The sequence below is a fragment of the Pleurodeles waltl genome, chromosome 1_2, assembly GCF_031143425.1.
Source record: "Pleurodeles waltl isolate 20211129_DDA chromosome 1_2, aPleWal1.hap1.20221129, whole genome shotgun sequence".
NCBI classification, from domain to species: Eukaryota; Metazoa; Chordata; class Amphibia; order Caudata; family Salamandridae; genus Pleurodeles; species Pleurodeles waltl.
Window position 1 is genome coordinate 1,312,167,782 of NC_090437.1, and position 26,593 is coordinate 1,312,194,374.

Consider the following 26,593-nt stretch of genomic DNA (forward strand, 5'->3'; position numbering starts at 1 on the left):
GCATAGGGAGTACGGGACCCACGTCTGGGCATACCCTTCCCACTTGGGGCAGCAAATGCAAAAAAAACAAGTGACGGACGGAATGCTGAACAATGTCAAACATTCACCCCCAGTACAGAGATTTGGGCCTAAATCCATCGTTTTTTTGCTACCCATGCCGTTCCAGATTGGACCCAGCCATATGCAAATCAGTCTTGACCCTGTTCCCCATGGGAACAGTCCAGCCACAACTGCCAAGCCAGGTCCTCCCTGGACTGGAAACAAGCATCCTAGAACCGGTTTCAGGGTATCACCCTTCATCAGCCAGGCTAGCTTGATTCCAGTGCCATGGGGAGCACGGGACCCACGTCTGGGCATACCCTTCCCACTTGGGGCAGCAAATGCAAAAAGAACATGTGATGGACGGAATGCTGAACAATGTCAAACATTCACCCCCAGTACAGAGATCTGGGCCTAAATCCATCCTTTTTTTTCTACCCATGCCGTTCCAGTTTGGACCCAGCCATATACAAATCAATCTTGGCCCTGTTCCCCATGGGAACAGTCCAGCCCGAACTGCCAAGCCAGGTTCTCCCTGGACTGGAAACAAGCATCCAAGGACCGGTTTCAGGGTATCACCCTTCATCAGCCAGGCTAGCATCCTCCGCACGTGAAAAATATGACTTATATAGTAATCATGTTTTTAATGCATTAAGAAGAACAAGCATATCTTAAATTCAGCTACATTACCAGGAGGTACTATATCTAAAACACCTAAAATAGTTTACCGGAGAGGTAATACATTGAGAAACATATTATGTCCTAGTTATGTAAAAGACAATCAATAAGTCCGAAGTTGGAACATGGCTAGATGTGAAACCGGAAGGTTTTTACACCTGTGGAGGATGCTCCATATGTAAGATAGGAATTAACAAAATAAAAAAGTTTAAATGCAATACTCAGAAGGAATATACTATTAACTCTTTTATTAATTGTAATACAACATTTGTGATCTATGCCTTAGCTTGTTCATGTGGAAAGTTATACATTGGCAGTAGCATACGGAGTTTAAAGATAAGAGTAATGGAACATGTAAGAGCTATGAAGAATGGGGATGTGAGATATCCTGTGGCTACACATATACAACAGATCCATCCTGCTAATACGCAGCTTTGGTTTCATGGAGTGGAACATGAACCCCATGATGAAAGGGAGGTAATAGAGAACTGCTACTGAGACAAGCAGAGGCAAAATGGATATGTTGTTTACGAACAGTACAGGAAGGATTAAATGTTAATAATTAATCACATTATTTTGGGGGGATTTAAATATAGGAAGGGCAAATTAGAGGTTATTTTATGTATAGTACATGCTTGCTTAGTTGTTTCTGATTTCCCTATGGGTGATTGGAATGAGCTCAAAATTACTCTCTTTTGCATATTTATGAAAAATTATATAAAATGGCATATAAGTTGTATTTCCCATCTAGACGATCAAAATGTTCTATAATTGTCTTTAGATTCACAAAGTTAGATTACAATAAAATTATAGACTTAGTCACAGGCGATCGATATACGAATCATGACACTATGTTGCATCATAACATTCGTTTTGTGGTCATGATCATATAAATGTAAGAATTCTATGCTAAGTTTAAATATTTATAATATTTAGTTTGCACAGAAGTGATTGATGTTGAAAGTGCTATATTATGGCTGTAAGAATAATTGGCATCTATATATAAAACAAGAAAGAAATCACGAAGACCTGAGGAATAGGCTAAAAATCTATTTTGAGAAAATCATGAAAGCATTATTGCGGTTCGGATAATGAACTATGTCTTTATACATAATTGTAGTAAAACATGTAATTTGATAAATGCTGAGGATTTGTAATATGGCCACTTTAGACACACCGACTCGAATGAGAAAACATCGGAATATGGTCTCTATTGATGCTGGCAACAGTATAAATAAGTACACAAAAACTTTATAACTGACAGGGATTTATAATATAGTGTGTCGGTATGAAAGAAAATAATTAAAATTAACATCATGGTTTCGACAATGAATCCATTCTAACAAATTAACCTTGCTAAATATACGACTGTTTAAATGTAGACGCCACTTCAAAATGGCTGCCATAGATACACGGCCTGCAATGAGGCTTGAAACGGACCTCCCAGGTGCAAGGGTTTAACTAAAAGTAAAAAGTGGCGTGAGAGCACACGACAAGTTTTGCTGGTACGTTGTCTAGATGGAGTTCTACTATGGACCACTTCACACGCTTTGACTATGAGGTAGGAGTTTTGGTTGATCAAAAATATAATTATTATGAGAGTTATATGATAGAGTTGCGTATAGTTTTGACCCAGAGGATATCGATAATGCATATTTACATAAAGTCCATTTTGTCTAAAATTAAGTTTAACAAAATCTTTAGAAATAAGGATTGCAATTAAGATCATGAACTACATTTCCTTAATAAAATTGCAGTAAGATATAATTTAACAGATGCATATGTAAAATCATACATCTCATTGATATTGGATGTCTTGACAAATGTTTGCAACAATGGGGCTGTATTGGTCTTGAAAAAAAAAAACTACAGTAGTGGATCTTAACATGGCCGCCACCTCCTATACTCATGTGCAAATAGTATGTGAGTACATTTTCGACATATGTGTTTTGACTGGCAACAAACTTACGATAAACTTATGATAACTTACCTTGACACAAGTGTATTTCCAATTTATTGACCGCTTTTTCCTATTTCGTCTGTGTCTGGCTCACATATACACTATTAAAATGAAATTTAGATGGTGTTGAACGTAAAATTGAAATTTTCATGTATATACATTTTGATTATGCAAGAGGAGAGCAAAATGTATATGCTCTACTATCAATGATCATACGTTCTGCACAAAAAACTATAGACCTATAGGACAATTAAACATTATTGAATGGAATAGTATGATAAAATCATGGAGACGGCAGTATGTGACTTTAATATTTTTCACGGTACTTTAAATGTACAGCACTTTAGGATTTAGATACAATTCTGTATTGATATATGGTTTTATATGTTTATATTCTTTTAGCCCTGAAGAAGTCCGTTAGGACGAAACGCATTGGCTATGGATTATTTATTTTCACCTAGATTAATAAAGAACAGTGATTTTAACAAGATTTGATTGTCGAATTATGTGATTTGTGACTCAACCTAAAAATATGGGATAATAACCTTTCGGATACCAATAGATACTTCGGTGTGCCGGGTCTCCTTTTCAAAACTTATAAAAAGGGATTATTATGACAGATCAAATTTTCAATTTAAAACTACATCTGCCAGGCTACAATGGTAAACCTCCTGTCATGTTTGCACTGTGACTGAAGTGGGTGGCATAATAGGTGCTGCAGTCCAATGATGACATTTCCATTTAACTTACTTGCTCTGGGTACAATTCTGCCATATACCAGGGGCTTAAAGGTAAGTTACTTATATCGCCTTGGGGTATGCCAGTTTCATCATGTTGGTTTAGATGCCTCTTATAACAAACCAAAAAATACTTCTCATAATCATGTCTAGTTATCAAAGGAAACCAACAGAGGTTATTGGATTGCAATGTTACCAGTGAATCCACAACACATGATGCTCTACACCACTGTGTCTGCTTTCCTATTCAGCAAAGAAGGTAGAGCAAGGGAAGTTCCGACCTAAATATGGTAGGTGTCCTAATCAACTATACGGATAACCCAACAATGCCATATTGAATTATAACAAAATGCCTCATTTAGTATGTTTACCCCTATATTTATGGACTAATGCTGCTGGATTTTCAACTCTGAGAGTGCACTGAGGCCTGCTAACGAGACCTCAGTGCCAGTGTTTTGGCCTCATAGAAAGTACACGTCGTATTGGATGCACCCAGTTGGCAAGGACTGAGTTACGTATCTGTCCCTAGTATATGGTACACAGGGTATGTAAGACAGAGGGTCTGATTAAGATATTGGTGGTTGGAAATAATGTGATTTAGATTTCAGTGGAAGGTAAATCTGTCAAGTTGTGATGGATAACTCGTCCACCAATGTCTAAATCAGTCCCAGAGTGTCCACTCAGGGCTGTAGCACTGTTTGTGCCACCCTTCATGTGACAAGGAACTAAAAGGCACCCAGCCTGCCACTGCAGACTGGAAGGAAAGTGTTTTTCACTGTCAGTTCAAATTTGCCATTCAAACCAATGGCAAAGCCAACCTACTCCTTAACATTATGCATGTCTCCCCTAAGGAAGGCTATGGAATCTTAGGCAGGGAGCTGTTTATTTGTTAAGAAATACATCTGTTTTCCAATATGTCTTATCAGCAACACTTCCTAATTGGTTTTCCTGTGAATAAAGCTAGTAGCCCCTTTGGCTAACACAGAGTTACCTGGTGGCATCTCAACCCTGGTAACGTTTGACTGGGAGTACCAAACTGGGTTATGTAAGGTATCAAATTATTTGTGGCATTAAATGAGATCTGATGGACAGGTCAAACTTAATGTCACTATTAAAGGTAGGCAACTTTTAGAAAGTTGCCACTCTGTGCTCTGGTCGTCCAGTAGCACAAGGGGCACAAAGGCACAAGAGGGGTGATGTAGCATATACCAAAATGTCACCCACTGGTGACACTCCCATGGGGATTGCCAGTGTAGGGATGGAGGTGGAAGTTGTCAATAGGGATTGCAAAGGGTACACTGAAGGCACATTAGTTTCCATGGGTGGTGAGAAATGTGAACCTTTGGACCACTGGCCTGAAAGCATGGTAATGTATAGGCAGTGACCAAAAATCAATGGGGTGGAAGTTCAAGCCTCAAGGGATACAGGTGCCAACATAACCATGGTTATGGCCAAGCTGATTTCCATAAGCCAGATCTTTCCAGATGAGGTGCAAGAAGTAGTCAACACTTACAATGTTACTAAGGCTACTACTTGCCCCCAAATGGGTTTTACCATGGGTGTGTCCCTCAGGTGGCCACACCTTCAGGGTGGACTACCAAACTCCTGACAGCTGAGGAAGGGTCATGCCATCTTGAAAGAAGCAAGAATGTGGCATTTTGGGATAGCCAGATGCCACACATTAGAAGAACTGCATCACTAGGTAGGAGGGAAGTCAGTAGCCCATTGGGTAGTTGTAGGAGGCTGGACTGGCTTGTAGTGAGTACCAAGGGGTACTTGCACCTTGCACCAGGCCCAGTTATCCCTTATTAGTGTATAGGGTGTCTAGCAGCTTAGGCTGATAGATAATGGTAGTTTAGCAGAGCAGCTTAGGCTGAACTAGGAGACGTGTGAAGCTACTACAGTACCACCTAGTGTCATATGCACAATATCATAAGAAAACACAATACACAGTTATACTAAAAATAAAGGTACTTTATTTTTATGACAATATGCCAAAGTATCTTAGAGTGTACCCTCAGTGAGAGGATAGGAAATATACACAAGATATATATACACAATAGCAAAAATATGCAGTATAGTCTTAGAAAACAGTGCAAACAATGTATAGTTACAATAGGATGCAATGGGGAAACATAGGGATAGGGGCAACACAAACCATATACTCCAAAAGTGGAATGTGAACCACGAATGGACCCCAAACCTATGTGACCTTGTAGAGGGTCGCTGGGACTATTAGAAAATAGTGAGAGTTAGAAAAACAACCCTCCCCAAGACCCTGAAAAGTGAGTGCAAAGTGCACTAAAGTTCCCCTAAGGACAAAGAAGTCGTGTTAGAGGAATAATGCAGGAAAGACACAAACCAGCAATGCAACAACTGTGGATTTCCAATCTAGGGTACCTGTGAAACAAAGGGACCAAGTCCAAAAGTCACAAGCAAGTCGGAGATGGGCAAATGCCCAGGAAATGGCAGCTGCGGGTGCAAAGAAGCTTCTACTGGACAGAAGAAGCTGAGGTTTCTGCAGGAACGAAAAGGGCTAGAGACTTCCCCTTTGGTGGACGGATCCTCCTTGCCGTGGAGAGTCGTGCAGAAGTATTTTCCTGCCGAAAGAATGCCAATAAGCCTTGCTAGCTGCAAATCATGCGGTTAGCGTTTTTGGACGCTGCTGAGGCCCAGAAGGGACCAGGAGGTCACAAATTGGACCAGCTGAGAGAGGGGACGTCGAGCAAGACAAGGAGTCCTCTCTAAAGCCGGTAGCACCCAGACAAGTGCCAGAAACAGGCACTATGAGGATGCGTGAAACGGTGCTCGGCGAAGTTGCACAAAGGAGTCCCACGTCGCCGGAGACCAACTTAGAAAGTCGTGCAATGCAGGTTAGAGTGCCGTGGACCCAGGCTTGGCTGTGCACAAAGGATTTCCACCGGAAGTGCACAGGGGCCGGAGTAGCTGCAAAAGTCGTGGTTCCCAGCAATGCAGCCCAGCGAGGTGAGGCAAGGACTTACCTCCACCAAACTTGGACTGAAGAGTCACTGGACTGTGGGGGTCACTTGGACAGAGTTGCTGGATTCGAGGGACCTCGCTCGTTGTGCTGAGAGGAGACCCAAGGGACCGGTAATGCAGCTTTTTGGTGCCTGCGGTTGCAGGGGGAAGATTCCGTCGACCCACAGGAGATTTCTTCGGAGCTTCTGGTGCAGAGAGGAGGCAGACTACCCCCACAGCATGCACAAGCAGGAAAACAGTCGAGAAGGCGGCAGGATCAGCGTTACAGAGTTGCAGTAGTCGTCTTTGCTACTATGTTGCAGGTTTGCAGGCTTCCAGCGCAGTCAGCAGTCGATTCCTTGGCAGAAGGTGAAGAGAGAGATGCAGAGGAACTCGGCTGAGCTCATGCATTCGTTATCTAAAGTTTCCCCAGAGACAGAGACCCTAAATAGCCAGAAAAGAGGGTTTGGCTAACTAGGAGAGAGGATAGGCTAGCAACACCTGAAGGAGCCTATCACAAGGAGTCTCTGACGTCACCTGGTGGCACTGGCCACTCAGAGCAGTCCAGTGTGCCAGCAGCACCTCTGTTTCCAAGATGGCAGAGGTCTGGAGCACACTGGAGGAGCTCTGGACACCTCCCAGGGGAGGTGCAGGTCAGGGGAGTGGTCACTCCCCTTTCCTTTGTCCAGTTTCGCGCCAGAGCAGGGCTAAGGGGTCCCCTGAACCGGTGTAGACTGGCTTATGCAGAATTGGGCACATCTGTGCCCAACAAAACATTTCCAGAGGCTGGGGGAGGCTACTCCTCCCCTGCCTTCACACCATTTTCCAAAGGGAGAGGGTGTAACACCCTCTCTCAGAGGAAGTTCTTTGTTCTGCCATCCTGGGCCAGGCCTGGCTGGACCCCAGGAGGGCAGATGCCTGTCTGAGGGGTTGGCAGCAGCAGCAGCTGCAGTGAAACCCCAGGAAGGGCAGTTTGGCAGTACCAGGGTCTGTGCTACAGACCACTGGGATCATGGGATTGTGCCAACTATGCCAGGATGGCATAGAGGGGGCAATTCCATGATCATAGACATGTTACATGGCCATATTCGGAGTTACCATTGTGAAGCTACATATAGGTAGTGACCTATATGTAGTGCACGCGTGTAATGGTGTCCCGCACTCACAAAGTTCAGGGAATTGGCTCTGAACAATGTGGGGGCACCTTGGCTAGTGCCAGGGTGCCCTCACACTAAGTAACTTTGCACCTAACCTTTACCAGGTAAAGGTTAGACATATAGGTGACTTATAAGGTACTTAAGTGCAGTGTAAAATGGCTGTGAAATAACGTGGACGTTATTTCACTCAGGCTGCAGTGGCAGGCCTGTGTAAGAATTGTCAGAGCTCCCTATGGGTGGCAAAAGAAATGCTGCAGCCCATAGGGATCTCCTGGAACCCCAATACCCTGGGTACCTCAGTACCATATACTAGGGAATTATAAGGGTGTTCCAGTAAGCCAATGTAAATTGGTAAAAATGGTCACTAGCCTGTTAGTGACAATTTGGAAAGAAATGAGAGAGCATAACCACTGAGGTTCTGATTAGCAGAGCCTCAGTGATACAGTTAGTCACTACACAGGTAACACATTCAGGCACACTTATGAGCACTGGGGCCCTGGGATACCAGGGTCCCAGTGACACATACAACTAAAACAACATATATACAGTGAAAAATGGGGGTAACATGCCAGGCAAGATGGTACTTTCCTACAGTAGTGAACGTTTGGTGCCGGCAGGGCACTTTCCTTGGTTAAATATGGCACAATGACCTTCAGATTATGCTGGAATAGGAGAGAGGACTGAAGAAGGACTGTCCAGCTGCCCATTGACCAGCACAAAGAGAGGCTGCATGCTTGGAAGGGCGGCACCTACCGCACTTTGAGCTAGCAAAGATTGGACGTACCTACAGCTCCTGGCTCGGGGAAAAGTTGATTACTGACCTCCAACAACAGCAGTGACTCCAAGGATCAGTCAGCTGATCTACCAGAACCAGCTCCAGGGACACAAGAGGTGAAGTTGCCCAAGTGGCAAAGTTGGTAGCCACCACAGATGTTTTGCAGATACCAGTAACCGGGCACCCAAGAGGACAAATTCAAGATAACAAAATCCTCCACCCATGCTGCTGACCCCAGCAGTGCTACCCAGGACCAGATTCGTCATATCCAAGGGACACTAGCCCCCACCAACATGTTTTGCTACAACTGCAGTACAGACTGACCAGGAGCCCAGCATTGGCTGGCCGACTACTGCAACAAAGAGGACTTTGAGGGACCCCCACCTCTGTGGCTACGTATACCTAATTTCACCTGTGGACTGAGGAATCACCACTAGGCAGCCCTGTTGACTGCACCACAACCAGATCATCATTTAAGCATCTTTGTGCATGCATCCCTCAGCATCAGGACAACTCCATTGGTGTCTGTGGTGGTCATTCTGTAAAGTCTTGATCTTGCTTAAAAAACCCTCTGGTGGCTAGGTAACAGTTTATAGTATTATTTCTGGCCCCCTAATCCTCAGTCCTGCCGGACATGGTTGCCCAGCTCAGGCGGAGTTGTCGAACTAACTTTTACAAGCTTTTAAGTGTTTCTAAACTTTTTGTTGGCCAGTGCTTGTTTGTGGTTGATATAAAAGTTATTTATTACTTCTTGTTTTTTTAAAATCTTTTTATTAATCAACACAAAACAATTATTGCTCAAAATAGACAATTGACGGTGTTTTGTACAGTATGCATCAGACATGCAGAAATAACTTGAAATAAATTGCGTGCATTCTCACTGCTGTTAACAATAGCAGTGTAAGGTCTAGGCTTGGTTGCACTTCTACATTCCTTCTCATCCCTACCCTCCCACCCCTACATTGAGACACCTCCCCTGTAAGCACGCCAGCCACCCCATATCTTGTCCCATTTTTAGGGGCATCCCCTAATTTGGTAGACCACTCTCTCCACCCCCAGGGCAGTCTTCCACTTTTCCACTCAGTGAGATGTCCCTGCTCCCCAGGCATGTGCTATATTGCACTTGCCCACTTTTGCCACCATTGTAAGCCGTAGCCTTTGATACTTCAGCCAGACCTCTTCCCCAATTATATTTAAGAGGAACAGTTTAGGGTCTAAGGGGAACTCTTGTCCGAGTACCGTAGTTATGACCTCCAGAACTCCCTCTCAAAAGCGCTGTATCTGGGGACAGGTTCATGGTACATGGAAGATAAGGTTCCCACCTGCCCACACTGCCTCAGATACAGTGGGGATTCTCCCCATCCAATCTTGTGCAGGAGTACCCTGGAATAGTAGGCCCTGTGTAGTATTCTCACTTGGATCAATCTGAAATGAGCCCATATAGCCACCTCCCTGGGGCTCTGCTTCGCCTCCACCCAATCATCATTATCCAGTACCCCTACATCTCCCTCCCATGCCGTGCGTTGGGCGGTCAGCAGATCAGAGGAATTATTCATCAACTTCTTATAAATCGTGGAAATTATCTGAGTTTCCAGTGGGGCTGAGAGGAGGCGGACTTCCAGTGGGGCTGATTCCGGCAGCTGATCACCCTCTGCCATAATGCAGCACAAGGCGTTCCCCAGTTATATATACCTATAGCACTCAGTCTCCACCATGTCAACTCCTGTTGGCGATCATCAAACGTCACTAATATCTGCTCCCTCCAAAGATCCCCTAAATGGTCAGTACCCAGGTGTGCCCATTTCATATATCCACTCAGAGCTCCAACCTCGTGCTGGAGATCACTATTCCACTGGGGGGGGTTTAGGCAGTCAGGGTATTCCCCCATCCTAGGTAACATGTTGCCTCTTTCCACACCTTCACTACAGTACCGGTGTGATCCACACCTTCAAGGCACTGCACAACATAGGACCGGCATACCTCAACCACCTCCTCACCATCTACGTACCCAACAGACGTCTCCTCCCAGCTCACCCTTGCAGGCATCCCCAAGATCTGGAAAAGTACAGCAAGAGGAAGATCCTTCTCCTACCTAGCAGCCTGGACACGGGACACACTACCCCTCAAGCTCAGGCAGACCGCATCACTGAAGCAGTTCAGGAAGGACCTCAAGACCTGGCTCTTCGACTGAGCAGCACGTGTATATTTAGCACCTTGAGACCCTATGGGTGATTAGCCACGCTTTACAAATTGATTGATTGAACAGACAGGGCCCGCTCACTCAATCGTTTGTTTAATGTGGACTCATAACCTCCACTCCCCCTCGCGTCCCTATCTACTCGAAATGCCAGCTCTGAGTGGTCTGAGTTGGCATTTCCAGTCATTGACAGTCATTAGTTGTGCTTCACAGTAGTAACAAAGGAGATCTGGAGCAGCTAGGCCTCCCTCGCATACTCCTCGTTGTAACTTATGCAATGCAATGCGAGAATACCTCTGCCCCATAGTAACAGTCTGACTTCCTGTTCAATGCATCTGAACACCTCCGGTGGGACCATGTAGGGAGTGTTCTGAAGAACATATAGCAGATGCGGTACTGTGATAATTTTACAGAGGGCAGCCCTGCCCATTAGCAATAGTGGAAGGGACCTCCACTGGTCTACATCCCTATGTAGTTTACTCAATTGTGGGAGAAGATTCATTCAACTGCATGAAATCCTCCGGGTCTCTGGTGAAATGAATACCTAGGAACATAAAACCATCTCTGGTGATTGGCACAGATCAGTCCGGAGGCAGCACATGGGGGTTCCCTGCCAGTGGAAAGATGAAGGATTTGTCCCAGTTGATTTGATATCCGGAGTGCTTCTTGAAAATATAAAAAATCTGCATAATCATGTCAATGGACCAACACAGATTGGTCACATAGAGCAATATGTTATCAGCATAGAATGAAATGCACTTTTTCCACATCTCACGGACGATGATGCCCCCATGTCAAGGGGTCCTGATGGACCCAGGCTGCCAATGGCTCGAGCGCAAGCGCAAACATCATGAGGGAGAGTGGGCACGAAGGCTCTGTAGAGAGTAGCATTGACTCGCACTCGAGCCATCGACTCCGGGTAAAGGAGTCACATCCAGCCATAAAACTGCAGATCAAACCCAAATCTCTCGAGGGTGGCAAAAATGTAGTGCCACTCCACGCTGTCAAAGGCCATATTGGCATCAAGAGAGAGGAGTGCAGCTTGTTACTGGCTTGGTATATTTGTCATGCGTAGAACCCCATATAAGAACCTCAAGTTACGGCGCGTACTCCTGAGCGGCATGAAACTGGATTGATCCAGATGTACTATTTTAGTGATGACAACCTTAACCTAGTCGCCAAGGCCTTCGCCAACATCTCAACCTCCATATTTAGCAGGGAAATAGGCCTGTAAGAGTCACACTCCGTTGGGGGTTTACCTTTTTTATGAATTACCACTGTCGTCGCCACCCTCTGGTCTCCTAGCAATCTTCCCTTTTTTGAGCTTCCTGAAACATGTTCAGCATATGTTGTGCCACTTTATCTGTCATACATTTAAAGAATTCTGCCGGTAAACCGTTAGTTCCTGCTGCCTTTCCCAACTGAAGGCTTTGCATTGCTAGAGTGACTTCTTCTTCAGTCAGTCCCCCTTCCAGGGCTTCCCTGTCCTCATCTGACTGCCGTGGCAGCTGGATATATTTCAGGATGTCTGCGCAGCCGGCCTCAGTCTCTAGGGTTTCTGAGGCATATATCCCCACATAGTACATCACAAAGGCCTCCGCAACAGCTTTGTTGGAAACTTGCAGCAACCCTTAAGCATCCCCTTACCTCCTTGACCCATTGTTCTCTGCAATCACTCTCACTTGGGAAGAGCATCATATACTTGAGCTCATACTCACATAATGACTTTTTGACAACTTGAAAGTTACATCTTTGTCGCTGCACCTGGAACGTAAAGTCCGGGAAGAACCTGATTATGGTATTCTCAAACTGGAGGCCACCTTGGGACCTAGCTGCCGGCAGGATTGCATTCCTGTCACGGATATTGAAGACCCTTGCATTGCTCGTTCTGGGAGGGGCCCCAGGTGATGGTGTGAGAACCGACACACTATGTGCCGTTTCTATTTTAAAAAAGTTAGACAGTCTTTTGGGGCAAAGTGTTTTGATGATGAGGTCCTCCAGAAAGAGTTTAACACTCAGCCCCTCAGCCACCCCTGGGACTCCCATCAGTCTAATATTATTCCTCCTTGCTTTCCCTTCCTGATCTTCAAGCCGTGCCATGACCCTTGTCTCTTGGAGGTAGACTGCAGATGAACAATGTCTGACTCAGCAGTTGTGACCTTTTCTGTGACTTTTTTGCGGTCCGCACAGAGGAGTGTGACATCAACTGTCACAGCATCCAATTTTGGTTCCAGTGAGCCTCTGAGGTCTTGGATGACTGTCATTATTGCCCCAAGTGACGGTTCCACTGGGGGAGTCTGTTTCTCAATCGGGCCTCTGCCTGCATCCGCCCCCACCACAGTCCCTTCAGCCAGTCTCAGGATGGCATATTTATCCATTTTATTCGCTTACAGAGGCACTGCTTTTTGTTTCTCACCATATTGAATGGGGCACCTTAGAAGCGGCCCCCAGGGAACTGGGGCATAAAACTCCACCACCGTAGCCCACAGCACAGCTCATCCGTCTCCTAAACAACACAGTAATTCCTTTCTGCCCCAGGGGGCGCCTGCCGGGTCCCAACCGGTGTTGTTCCTAGAAATTACCTCAATCTCCAACACAGGGAGGTGCAGAGTTGGCACTCGTAGTCACGCCTCATCCAAGCCATATGAATGGGGAAGGGCCCTGGTGCTCTGTGGGGTTTCAGCCTCCCCGGCTTGGCAGTATAGGGTTGGGTACAGTAAGCCGCTCTTCCATCGCTAGTTTCTGTTGGTGTCTCAAGTAGAACGAGTGAGGCAATGACAGCCCCTCCTTCCCACTCTAGGCCTTGGTCTCCTCTATCAGCCGCTGCTCTCAGTCTAGGCCACACATGCTGCAGCCTCTGAGGTTCCCAGCAGCCGATAGTTACACTATTCAGTCCCAGGCCGCTCCCGCAACTCGGGCCTTGCTGGTCCAGGTAGCACGGACAGATGAATATCAGATTGTGTGAGGGATTCAATTTAGTAGTTGCGGAGCTTCCTCAAGTTGTGGCCATCTTGGGTGGTGCTTATCCACGTCCCCCATTTATTACTTCTAAAACTCTGTACCTCTGTGAAATTCTAATCATTTCTTCCATGCTGTGTGACTTTCTTATTCTAGTGTTTGGTGCTGCTAAATGCTTTACACATTGTTCCTTGGCTAAGCCTTATGAGCACAAACATCTGAATTCTAGCCGAGTCCAATTGACTGACGATAAATATGCCCAGTGATGCAGTATGGTCTAGACATGAATGTATCGATGACCAACGGAGTTATTCATTATTGGGATAAAGAGGCCATTGCAATGAGCTAGACACCTCTTAATTATAACATATTTAAGGCATGTCAAGGTTTTCCGTGTTATGTTATGTTATGTTATGTTAACTGAGCTTGATACAGCACTGCGAATCACCCCCGAAGGGGTATCTCAGTGCTGGAGAACATAAAAGGCAAGGGGGAATTGAAGGATTGGAGAAATTAGAAAAAATAGGTTTCAGGGAGGTTTTTGAAGCAGTCAAGTTTGGAGCAATCACGGATGTGCTGTGGCAATTTTTTCCAAAGGTTTAGGCCAACACTGGAGAAAGATTGCCCCTTGTACTTGACTGTGTAAATGCAGGAAGGGTAAAGTAGATGCTGATCTTTTGATATCAGATGTCTTGTGGGGAGATATTGATGACATCTATCATGGACATAAGCATGACCCCTGCCAGATAGTGTACCAAGCATAGGAGTGTAAAAGTAGCACATTTCCTGACCTAATTAAGAGATTAGGAGTAGGCTCTGAGGGAGTACCAGGAGGAAGCTTGCACACTAGGCATGCAGCAGTTTTCTGGAGTACCTGAAGTTTTGATAGTAGTGTTTCATTAGCTCCAACCAGTAAGGTGTTACAATCATCCAAGCAGCTGACCATTTGTGCCTGTACAAGGGTTCTTCTTGTATGGAGGTGTAGCCACTGAAATACTTTCCTAACCATTTTCATGATCGCAAAACAAATAGAGCATGTAGAGTCAACCTGCTTTCATCATGAGGTTGTCATATATTAGGATGCCTACATTTTTTCCTACCTTTTTAGGTTGGGGGGTGGTGCCCTCTTTAGACGTCCACCAGTTGTCTGACCAGTATGCCGTCTGGCAGTAAATGGCCCTTTGCCACCCGCTACTGACCACAGCAAGTACATCAAAGGTATCTAATTAGTGGGAGTGTGTCAGAAAAATTGACACAGTAGTCTAACATGTTAATCCAAACATAATATGGGTTCCTTACATTTGTCTCCCCAGGAGAGACAACCAAATAATTCAAATCAATAAATAGTATCAACTCATTCCTAAAAGAAAGGTCATCAGAAGGGGCCTGTGTTGTATGCCCTCTTATGTTGTATTAGTATGCAAAATATCAAGCATAAGATCAAATTAAAAAAGACATCATAAATAAAGGAAGGACAAAGCCATCAATAACTGAAAAAACTGTTTTGGCACATGTTTAGAACAGATATAATCAGCAGGAAATGCTCACATCATTCAGTCTTTTAATGGTGCCTTACAGTAAGTCTATCCATTATCATTCCCTCAAGTCCAAATGGTTGGCAATGTTATCACCTCTATTGTACAAGCTGACTACTTCTGCTTGTTGCCAGTGTATCTCCTTCCGAGGATGCCCTTAATCTATGTAATGCTTCACTAGCAGGGCCCTTTCAAATCTGCATCTGATGCAACTCATTTTGTTTTGCAACTTTATTTATTGAAAGTTTAACAATTTACAGGACAGTGCAATGAGTAGGGTGTCACATGAGGTACACAGTGCCACACATTACAGTACAGAATGAAGGTAAAGAAAACAAAGCGGAGGAAGTGGGGTAGAACAATAATCAAGTCCAGACTAGCTGAGGGAAGACTGGACATGTATGTATGCAGTGTAGATGTATGGATGTCATCTTCTGGCTGTCGTAGGCGAGGTATGATCACGTCCTACGTGTGAGGAAAAATTGAATGCAGTACACTGAGAGGCACAAGCGTGGTAGGAGGGTGTGGGGAAACAATGGTGAAACAGGTTTGTTGGAAGGTCTGCAGTGGTTCATATAGTGTTGGTGGGTCAGCAGGTGCTGCCCTGTTCACTGTGCCAATAGTTCCATGCATCCTTCAGTTTCAGTGGGACTCAGGCTCAGGACTGGACAAGGGAGTCCAATACTCCAGTCATGAAAGGGCTCCAGACTGCCTTGAAGATGTGGAATTGGGCATTCATAGTGTAATTGATTTTCTCATAACCCTTTATGCGATATAGTTCAAGGGGCCATTCAGTCAACAGGGAGGGCGGGCTGCCTCAAATGGTGCAATATGCAGAGTTTGCTCAGCGCAAGTGATGTGTCTAACCATTTTCAGTCGTGAGACGTTGTTTCAGGGAGATCTGAGAAGTCATGGAGAAGATCAATGGGGCGAGGGAGTAATCTGGACAGCACTATACTGTTATAGGAGCCCCCAGACTGGAGTCCAGCATTAAGCAATAGCTAGGCAGGACCACAGAACTTGGAGGAGATTGCAATTAAAGGTGTTGCACCACCAGCATAGGCCGTGCGCATAGATATTTGGCCTTATGTATATTCAGAGGAGCCCAGTACCAGTCCTGCAATATTTTAGAGTAGACAAATTTTAAGCAGTGGTCTCTGAGAGCTCTATCATGATCCAAGAGAAGGGAGGCCAATTCTCCAGGTAGTACATCGTTCCTAGGACGGGTTGCCATAAGACCCTGGTGGCTGAGAGGGATGGAAGAGAGTGTTGGCCTTTAAAAGACGTGATAAAAGTTCCCTATTCCTACGAAGGCTCATAGGTACTGTCATAGGGGATAGTCTGTGGGACAATGGTCACTCTGAAGCAGCGGGATAGCTGGTGGTAATGCCCAATTCAGCACGCAGTTGATTGAAGGTTTGGAGTCTACCTACAAGCAAGGACATGGTCAAGGTATTGTATGCCAAGGGTTCTCCAAGTTGTCTAATGGAACAGTTCCATTTATATCAAACAGTTTTCATAAAAGTGCCAAGATAACTCAACTCTGGTGATTATGAATCTGCTGGAGACAGATCAAAGTTTTGTCCAGTGACAGTTTTGACTCACCTAAGGTAGAGCAGAGGGTTAATATGCCTGTTGCAAAGAACATGTGCTATGCAGATAACAGAACTGGATTTTATGTGCAATGCTTAGTGGGATACTGCTTTTGTCACAGAGCTCCGTTTGTTACTGTGCAGTTCACTGCTGTCAAAGAGATGCATGCAAAATGCCTGGTACATTTTAGAAGTTATGTGTTTTCCCTGGTATTTGATTATCTTAGTTTTGCTAAAAAGGGTTTGTTTGGGTATAAATAAATTGATATTAGTAAAGTCAACCCTGTCCACTCTGTTACATCCTGAGTTTAAGCTTCCTCAGGCCAAGGCCTCTTAAAAAAACCTCCCACCAATATGGATGACATGTAGTCCCATTTGTTTTTTGTAATGTTTCTCAGTACACTTGTTTACACACATATGATTCATTGTCTCTGTATGTGTGTGTGTGATGTAAATTGCTCCAACGCCCATAATCAAATGAAATACATGTGAGAGAGGGGCTAAGGAACTGTTAGAGGGTGCTGGAGAGGGAATCACTGAAGAGCCCCAATAAAGATTGCCATATCCTGGGGCACTGTAAGGTCTAAGGTTAAAAACTAATACAATTGAATATATATTGAAAACTGTGTTGCAGTATGCACCGTTTATGCCATTTTTCCAAAGTTTTCTTGGGGTGGGGAAAACCCCCCAAGCCCCATTGTAGTGGTCAGGATTGCTCTCTATGCACCTTTTGGGGGCTGGTCTGACAAAGTTTGCCAGGGCTGCTTTGGGTCCCCAGTCTGGTCCTGTAGTTAGAGGGTCACTCCCATTAGTTGGGGTGCTTCCCGTCAGGCCTGTGAAGTCGCTGCAAGATCTGGTGTGGGGCTACTCTCGTCAATTCATTTGTTGTTCAGTTCTGTGTTTCACCACTTGTGATGCATGGCTAATGTACAGACAATTAAATGGGAATTTTATAGCATATATAGCCTCTTGGGCCAGATGTAGGTAATTTGGGCATATGCACAACAGTGTCCCTGACACTGTTTGCGACTCGCAAGGGGGTCGCAAATGCCCACCTCATGAATATTCATAAGGTGAGTCGCAATTTGCGACCCCACTTGAGACTCGCGGCACTCACAGGGATGGTGGCCTGCTGGAGACAGCAGACCACCATGTCTGTGACTGCTTATAAATAAAGCAGTTTTACTTTTTTGTAATGCAGCCCCTTTTCCTTAAAGGAAAACGAGATGCATTACAAAACTGAAAAATGAAACGTTTTTGTTTCATGTTTTTCGAGCAGGCAGTGGCTCTGGAAACATGTTTTTAATGCCATTCACAGAGGGGAAGGGGTCCCATTTGAAATGGGTGGTAACTGCGATTGGTTTGCGACCTCGTTCACGGTCACAAAGCAATCCCGCGTTGCACTGCGACTCGCAGTTAGGAAGGGGACACCCCTTCCTAATTGCGACTCAGGTTTTGTGCATTGCAAAGTGAAGTTTGCATGTCGCAAACAGAGAAATTCGCTGTTTGCGACGTGCAAACTGCTTCCTACATCTGGCCCTTTGGGTGTTACAATTCAAGAAATATTTCAACACAGAAGACTTATACCAGTGTCCAGAGTTTTGGTGTCACTTGTGAAATTGTCTTAAAAAACTGGGTACCCCTTCTCATACTGCTCTGTATCATGGCATCTCGCTAACGCCCTCACTACATAGTGTTTGATGGTGTTATTTCTTTTAAGAGCAGAGAGTGGTGGTTCAGTGCATATGTCTCCTATGAGTCGCCATTGACGTTTGATGTTCTTTTAATGTCATAGTTTACAGGATTGTATATGCTATGACCATCGTGCTCTGTACAGTGTTCCTGAATTTGGGGTTAGAAACACATTTCCTAGTGTGAAACCAACCTCTTCGGAGCTCTGATGATTATCTTCCAAGGGTACCCTTTTTCATCAGTCTTTTCTTCAGCTGTTCAGCTTCTCTGAAGTAACCCTCTTTAAGGAGCCAACATCTGCATATGAACAAAAATTGACCAAAGGAGAGATTGTCCCTCAGAGCCTGTGGATGGTGGCTCTTGCACCTATGTAATGAATTAGTGTCATTAGGTTTGTATAGAGTGGTATAAAGTTTATCTTCCTTGTTTCGCCAAATGATCTAAGTAATATATCTGTGTTTTGCTTTAATTGCCAGTAAATGACAAATCTCTACTCTGATATGGCCAAGTAATTAAGTTATACAGTTCATCTTACTATCCATGCCAGAGTAGAAAGATGTCCTCAATTTATAACTTCTATGTGCAGATTTGTGGCCTCATTACGAGGCTGGCGGTCATAGGACTGCTAGCTTTGTGGTGACGGTCGGACGCTGCAACTGTGGCAGTCCGACCGCCACTTTACAATCCTGGTGGGCGGACCTGCCAAAGGACCGCCATGGTTCCCGACCGGGTGACGGAGGTCAGAGTTGTACTTAGCCAGGGTGGGCACTAAACTCTGCACTGCCTGGCTGATTACAGTGTCAGGGGCTTCCCTGCCCATCACCATCTGAATGTGCACTGTCTGCAAAACATTCCGATGGTGCTGAGGCCCCCCGTGCAACACATGCCGCCACACAGTTTCCACTGGACTGACCAGTGCAAACCTTGTAATGGGTTTGGTGCGGAGACTGCCAGCTCCGAGGTGGTCTCCTCACCATGAGTCTGGTGGTTGGCTTGTCCGACCACCAGACTCATAATGAGGCCCTTTGTCTTTAAAAAGATTGTCTATCTATATGGGACATTGTTTTATTTTTCAAATTTACCCACAAACAAATTTGCCATTCTGGCCTGCTCATGGTAGTTGTTCTTAAACATGAAGAATTTATTTTTTATGCAATCTCAGCTAGTTTCAGAATTAATCTAGTAACGGCTTCAGTCTGGGGATATTGGCGTAGAGGAATTCTACATCCAAGGTGACCATAATATCTTTCTGAATATCATATGATAACCCTTCTCTGCTGCTGATTAATTGCCTACTATCTCCTACATAAGAATGCATTTTGGGAACTTCTCCTGTTATGTAGAATTGACATGAAGGTTCTAGCGCAGATAACACCCAGGCCCTCATTACACATGTTTCCCCCCGCCGGCCCAGCAGAATGCTTGGCCTGGACATTGACGGCAGCTCCACATGGAGCCGCCATCAATGCCTCTGTGCAGCGGGTGCAGCTGCACCCGTCGCGCAGATCACTGCCTGTAAATCGGGCAGTGACCTGCGCGATGGAGCACTGCACAGGGGCCCCTGCACTGCCCATGCTAAGTGAATGGGCAGTGCAGGGGCCCCCAAGGGGGCCTAGGAGCACCCCTTCCACCAGCCTTTCCCTGGCGGGGAAACCCGCCAGGGAAAGGTTGGTGGAAATGGGATCATTATCCGAGGGGCAGCAGTGCTGCCCTGTCGGTGATGATGCCGTCCAACGCTAGGCTGCCTGTCGGCCTATGGCGGCTCTCCCTGTCATCATTATGTGGCGGTCTGGGCCGCCATGCCGGATGGCGGGATTTCCCGCCACCGCCTGCATGGCGACCCAGACCGCCAAGTCCACAATGAGGGCCCCAGACATTATGGCTCTACTTGTTGATTTGTGAATGTCCTTGTTGTCGTTGCGCAGCATGTATATTGTAGGTGTCATCAGGTGTGATTGTTAGAATGCTTGTTCTTTGTCGAAGATACCATCATCAAAAGCCCTGCAATACACCCTCCATATGTCTTGAATATTTTTGAGGGGATTGTGTGTCAGTTTTGCATAATGTCTCACATCACTGAGCTGTCTTTGTATTTCTGCCTCATAGTATCTGATGTTCAGGGAATTATGGCTACACTTTTATCATTTCGTTTTCTGGTTATCTCTGGATTTTGGTGTGAAGTGGGCAGGGTCACCTGTTCCTTTTTTGATATGTTATACGGAATATATTTTCTTCCATTTTCCAATTCCTTGACTTGTTTCAGAAGTGTCTTCTCAAATGCAATAACTTCTGCATTAATTTGGTGTGTGGTTGAATGAAATGTAAGAAGGAGAAAAAGGTTTATACCTGTCATACTTGGAGGTTCAGGTTTATCTTTGAAGAAATGTTTCAACTTGATCATCCTAAATAAACTGTGAAGTGCACCCTGATCTTAAAGAAATCCAGTTTCTCTGTGATACCAAACCCAAGGTCTTTACTGAGTATCAATTCCTCATCATGGTTTAGTATATTGTTAGAAATGGGGTCTCTAGTTGGCAGAGGTATACACCTTTGTCCAAATAGGGATCACAATCCTATTCAGGGTAAGTCGCACACAATCCAAATTATCCTGTGCCTACCCTCTGGTAGCTTGGCACTGAGCAGTCAGGCTTAACTTAGAAGGCAATGTGTAAAGTTTTTGTGCAATAAATCATGCAATAACACAGTGAGAACACCACAGAATGACACCACACAGGTTTAGAAAAAATATAGGATATTTCTCTGATTACATGCAGGTCAAAACGATCAAGATTTGATAAGTACACGTTGAAATATCACTTTTGAAGTGATAAAAAAAGTTGTCAGTTCTTAAAAGCAACAATGGTCTCTTGCAAGCACAAAGTACCTAGTTTGCGTCAAAATTACATCCACGAAGACCGCAGAGGAGGAGATGTGTGGAAAACGAAGGGTGTGTGTCGGAATTCCTGGCACACCCAGACGATGTGTCAACTCCTTTCCACGCGGCAAGGGCTTTGCGTCGAATTCCGCTGCGCCGGCTTGAATCCTCTTTGCAATGCGAGGTCTTTTGACGCCCAAGGACGATGTGGGTAAATCCTTGCCGTGCTGGACGACGTCACAGGTGCTGCATTTTTCCGGTGGGTGATGAGGGGAAGTTTCTGCTGCACGGCTTGCGCTGCGTCGATTCCTCTCGGAGGAAGTCAGGCTGCATCCGGTTCGGCAATCCAGTGATTTTCTCACCGCTGGACAGGCTGTGCTTTGTTTCCGGCAGGCTGAGCGTCGATTTTCGACGCAGAAGGAGTTTCTTTGCAGAAATGAATTATTTTTTACCCTGAGACTTCAGGAAACAGGAGGCAAGCTCAATCCAAGCCCTTGGAGAGCGCTTCTCAGCAGAGCCAGAGGCCAGCAAGGCAGCAGGGCAAAAGCAAGGCAGCAGTCCTTTACAGCAAAGCAGTCCAGGTGAGTCCTTTGGGCAGCCAGGCAGCTTCTCTTGGCAGGTTGCAGGTTCTGGTGCAGAATGTCTTCCCAAGAAGTGTCTGAGTTGGTAGTTTATATACACAAATGTGCCTTTGACGTGGCAGAGAATTTAAAGAGTGGCTTAGAAGTGCACAAGGTCCGCTTTCAGTACAATCCTGTCTGCCAGGGTCTCAGTAGGGGGTTTTGCAGTCCATTGTGTGAGGGCAGGCCACTGTCCTTTGAAATGTGTCAGGCCCTCCACCCTTCCAGCCCAGGACGACCCATTCAGTATGCAGATGTGTGCAGGTGTTTCTGATCATCCTGTGTTTGTGGTTGTCTGGGTGAAATGCACAAGGGAGCTGTCTACCAGCCCAGCCCAGACATGGATTGGAGACAGGGTTATAAGACACAGAAGAATTTTAAGTGCAGAGAAATGCTCACTTTCTAAAAGTGGCATTTCTAAAATGTTAATATTAAATCCAACCTCACCAGTCAGCAGGATTTTGTATTACCTTTCTGGTCATACTAATTGTGACCTGTTTACCCCTTTCTAATCAGAATCTACCACTCAAACAGTTTATGAGGGTAGCCCTCATGTTAGCCTATGAAAGGAGCAGGCCTCAAAGGAGTGGAAACCAAAGTTAGGAGTTTTCCACTACCAGGCCCTGTACAACACATAGATATATGTCCTGCCTTTTACCTACATAGCACCCTGCCCTATGGGTTACCTAGGGCCTACCTTGGGAGTTCAAGGTTTGGCAAGTACTTTTAAATGCCAAGTCGAAGTGGCAGTGAAACTGCACACACAGGCCTTGCAATGGCAGGCCTGAGACATGGGTAAGGGGCTACTCATGTGGGTGGCACAACCAGTGCTTCTGGCCTACTAGTAGCATTCAAGCTAAAGGCCCTGGGCACATGTAGTGCACTTTACCAGGGACTTACACGTAAATCAAATATGCCAATTGGGTGTGAACCAATGTTACCATGTTTAGGGATAGAGCATATGCACTTTAGCACTGATTAGCAGTGGTAAAGTGCGCAGAGTCCTAAAGCCAGCAAAAACAGTGTCAAAAAAGTGGAGGGAGGCAGGCAAAAAGATAGGGGTGACCACCCAAAGGCTGTCAGGTCTAACATATATGTTCAGTGATGTTAAACATGGGGGTGGGAGCCTGTTTATAGGAGGGTTCTCTACCAAGTGTGATATTGATTGTGAGTCTGTGTCTCCCCCGGCTGGCATTTTCTCTTCATCTCACTCCATCTCGCTTTCCCACAACTCCTTGTTCTTCACCCACTCTGCTTGCTGTACCATAAAAATGCCCTTGGGGGCATTAGTCCAGTGATTAGGCCAGGGATTTCCTGGTTGTCTGAGCTGACTCATTTTTCTGAGAAGTTGAATCTGTTACATGCAGGGCCGGCTTTAGGGCGGTGCGAACTGTGGGGCGCTGACCTCAGGGGGGCGCTGTGTTTAGCAATAACTTATGAAACTTGTGCTTCAAAAGCACCTACTGAAAAGTTCCTTGTGCATCCAGCCTTCAGGAAGCAATACAAATGTCAAGATACCGCTTGTGATTAATGTTGGGAGAGAGATGGGAGTTTTGTCTAGTGGCAGCTTTGACTCGCCATAAAGTAGCGTAGAGGGTTAATATGCTTGCTGCAAAGAACAGAACAATGTTTTATGTGGCTAGCTGAGTGAATTGGTAAACCTAGCCTATTCAAGCTATTTAAAACAAAGGAATGTATGTGAAAGGGTCCTATGGAGAGATGAGGGGCACATTTGCCGTGTAGTAGTGAGGGAATCCGAGGAGGTGGTCATGGGGTGGAGGGGCAAAAATAACTGCCGCACAGGGCGCCATCAGCACTAAAGCCGGCTCTGTTTTACATGTGTAGGAGTTGTTAGGGTCTAACTTTGTGTATTACTGTGCCCTGAGGTAATGGCATACTTCTCTCTAGTGTAATACCTCATAATTACAGCACGATTACTCATAATTAATGTGTAATTACGTGAGAAGTGCAATCGAGCACTTAGAGCTATTTTCTATTTTCAAGATGCTTCCTTGTTTCCAAATGAGCCTGGGGATGGATTTTATGCTAAGAATAGATCGCTAATTCGTACAGGACGTGAACAGCGTTGCCAGCAGCCACTCGCTCTCGCTTAGATTGTTGTTCCTGTACCCCTGCTGTAGGAATTTTGCACACAGTTGCTCTTAATTACTTATTATGGATTAATTGCTCAATTTCAGTAATTTTGCAACACAAAAGTAACTCATAATTACTGACCCTACTACGATAACTCTGATGTAATTAAAATTTTGCCCATGCCTACTTATTGTATGGGTTTTTTCTTTCTGAACTTTGTCTATTTTCTTGCCCAGGTTGATAGGATGGAAATCGACAATTGATTAAGACAGCAATCACATTTGCAGCAGCATTATCTCTCTTAACCTTTCCTTCCAGGTCATTGATCTGTTGTTTCAGTGCATTCAATTTCTCTAGAGAAGTGTCTATGCCCAACACCACCCAATAATGTGAACACTTGTCCCCAGTGAAACTAACCTTTTCCTAAAGGTTCTCATTTTGAGTAAAAATTAAGCCTGGGTGGAATTTCAATTATGTCACAGTAATTGGAGTTATTTTAATAATTTTGTTTTACATTTTGATGCAGAATTACACACGGTAATGTGACTACGCCCTTTATTGTAATTAACAGTAATTTGGGGGAAAAACCCTACCACAAGTGTACATTTAGTCAGTGCGAGCAATTATTCATGCTCTCTGTTTTCTTGCATTTACTGCTATTCCTTAGAGCAAAATGCATCCTCGTGTCCACTTTGAACGTGAGAAAGGCATTTTTGTGCCTTGAAAATAGTGGGTGATTCTACGTGATTATGCTACACGAATTACAGGAGTTACGTCAACCCCTAGCAAAAACTCTTTGGTATATTTTTCACTTGCCTTACCACAGAAATAACGTAAGTCTACAAGTACTCAATAGTTTACAATGCTGTTCACTCCTAATTACCTTTTATCTTTAATTCATCCAGGTCAGTGTGGATATTTGTGGTAGGGGTATCCTTTGACCTATGGTGGGAAGGTCCCCCTACGATCTTTGATATGTATTCCTCAGACTAACATAGAGTTTCTTTAGCCATAGCCTCTAACACTGTGATAACATGTTATACAGGGATATCACCACTGCAATGTCTTTTCAGGATACTGCCTTCTCCTAACTACATAATCCAAACAAGGACAACTTTATATACCCATAGGGACTAGGGTAATTCAATATAATAAAAAAAGTGTTGCCTGTGGGACTCATTCCAGTAATACATATAGTCTAACTTTAAAGTATTCAGTGATTCCTGTTATGTGTTAGTCAACATCCACTATTTCACTCCTTGGTAGAAATCATATTGTTCTTCATATAAGATATATAGACTCAATGTTGAAAACTGTACAATGGTGCAAATATTGACTAGTATGTGTATTTATGACAACTAGAAAAATTATCATTGTGGTCCTGGCCATGACCACATGTCCGGTTTATTTTACTCAGACACCCATCATGATGGACACATGTTCTTACACTTGGAGCTACTCAGGCCATTTACCATTAAGTGGGGATAGCAGGCTACACATATGGGCAGGACGACACTGCCCCACTATGTTGTCAAGTGGATTTTAAAGATATTACAGGTATATTTTCGGCAGCATTGCACATTCAGTAGATGGTTGGTGCACTGAATGCACTACAGCTTTCGGCCTTCGTGAGTATTCCCCATCACTCCCTGGAGATCCCACACTGGCCGATAGTGTGCACACTGGTTGCATCATTTATAGTAGCTCTCATCTAGACATTTTGCATGCTACTTTTCAGAAAGATTTGTTCCTCTGGAGGTTGTGTGTGACTGTTTGTACAGATACTTGCTGATGCACTAGATAAGGCATCTGCAGACAGTGGCTCTCAAACAAGACTGTTGCAAGTTCATCAAACACTTACATTTCCTTTTGCCTTGAGTGCAGGTGCTACACACAGATCACATGCATCTGAATGAAACCCTACAATTGAAATTGGGTTGAAACGTCAACACCCTGTTCCCTGGTTACAGAATTAAATGGAGGAAATATATGAATAAATATAATCCTCCAACACAAATTGTGTTCCAAACTGCTGATAACCGGGGTATGTAACACACTTCGCATCACTCACATATAATCTCCTATTTCAGCACTGCATTTTCTGCCTTTTTCCATTGTGCTGTTTGCATCTTGAATGCATACATTCTATATTAAGAATAATATACTTTCTTCCAAGGAGTTTAGTTTTGTGTGTTGACTGATGTTTCTATGATAATATGCCAACATAACACTGATCATCATACAATTCAACTGACTACCTTGAACATAGACTACAGGTGTTCCTAAATTGAGTCTGATAGGACAACTGTTATTTTTTTTTTATTATTATGAATTACCCTAGTCCATGTTGGCATATAGGGTTGTCCTTGTTTGGTCTATTTAGCGAGGGGAGCACAAGCACCTTCCCACTGAGTAGCAGGGGAAAAGTGCACAGAGTTCTACAGCCCACAAAAACCTCAAGGCAAAAATCTCAATGCACACCACTCTAACAATGTTCATTACCAACAGTGACATTAAGGCCCTCATTACAACCCTGGCGGTCGGTGTTAAAGCGGCGGTAATACCGCCAACAGGCCGGGGGTAAAAAAAATAGGATTTGGATGATGACGTTACCGCCAACCATCACCGCCACTTTAACACACCGACTGCCAGGGTGGTAACGGCCGCTGGGCTGGGGAATTCGGTCATCAGCCCGGCGGCCGTCA

At 44.7% G+C, this 26,593-nt stretch overlaps 1 protein-coding gene across 1 annotated transcript in view; it reads left to right on the plus strand.

Moving 5' to 3' along the window:
* Positions 1-26,593, plus strand: part of LOC138250906 (long-chain-fatty-acid--CoA ligase ACSBG2-like) — a 306,186-nt gene that overhangs the window by 278,254 nt on the left and 1,339 nt on the right. The window lies entirely within an intron of this gene.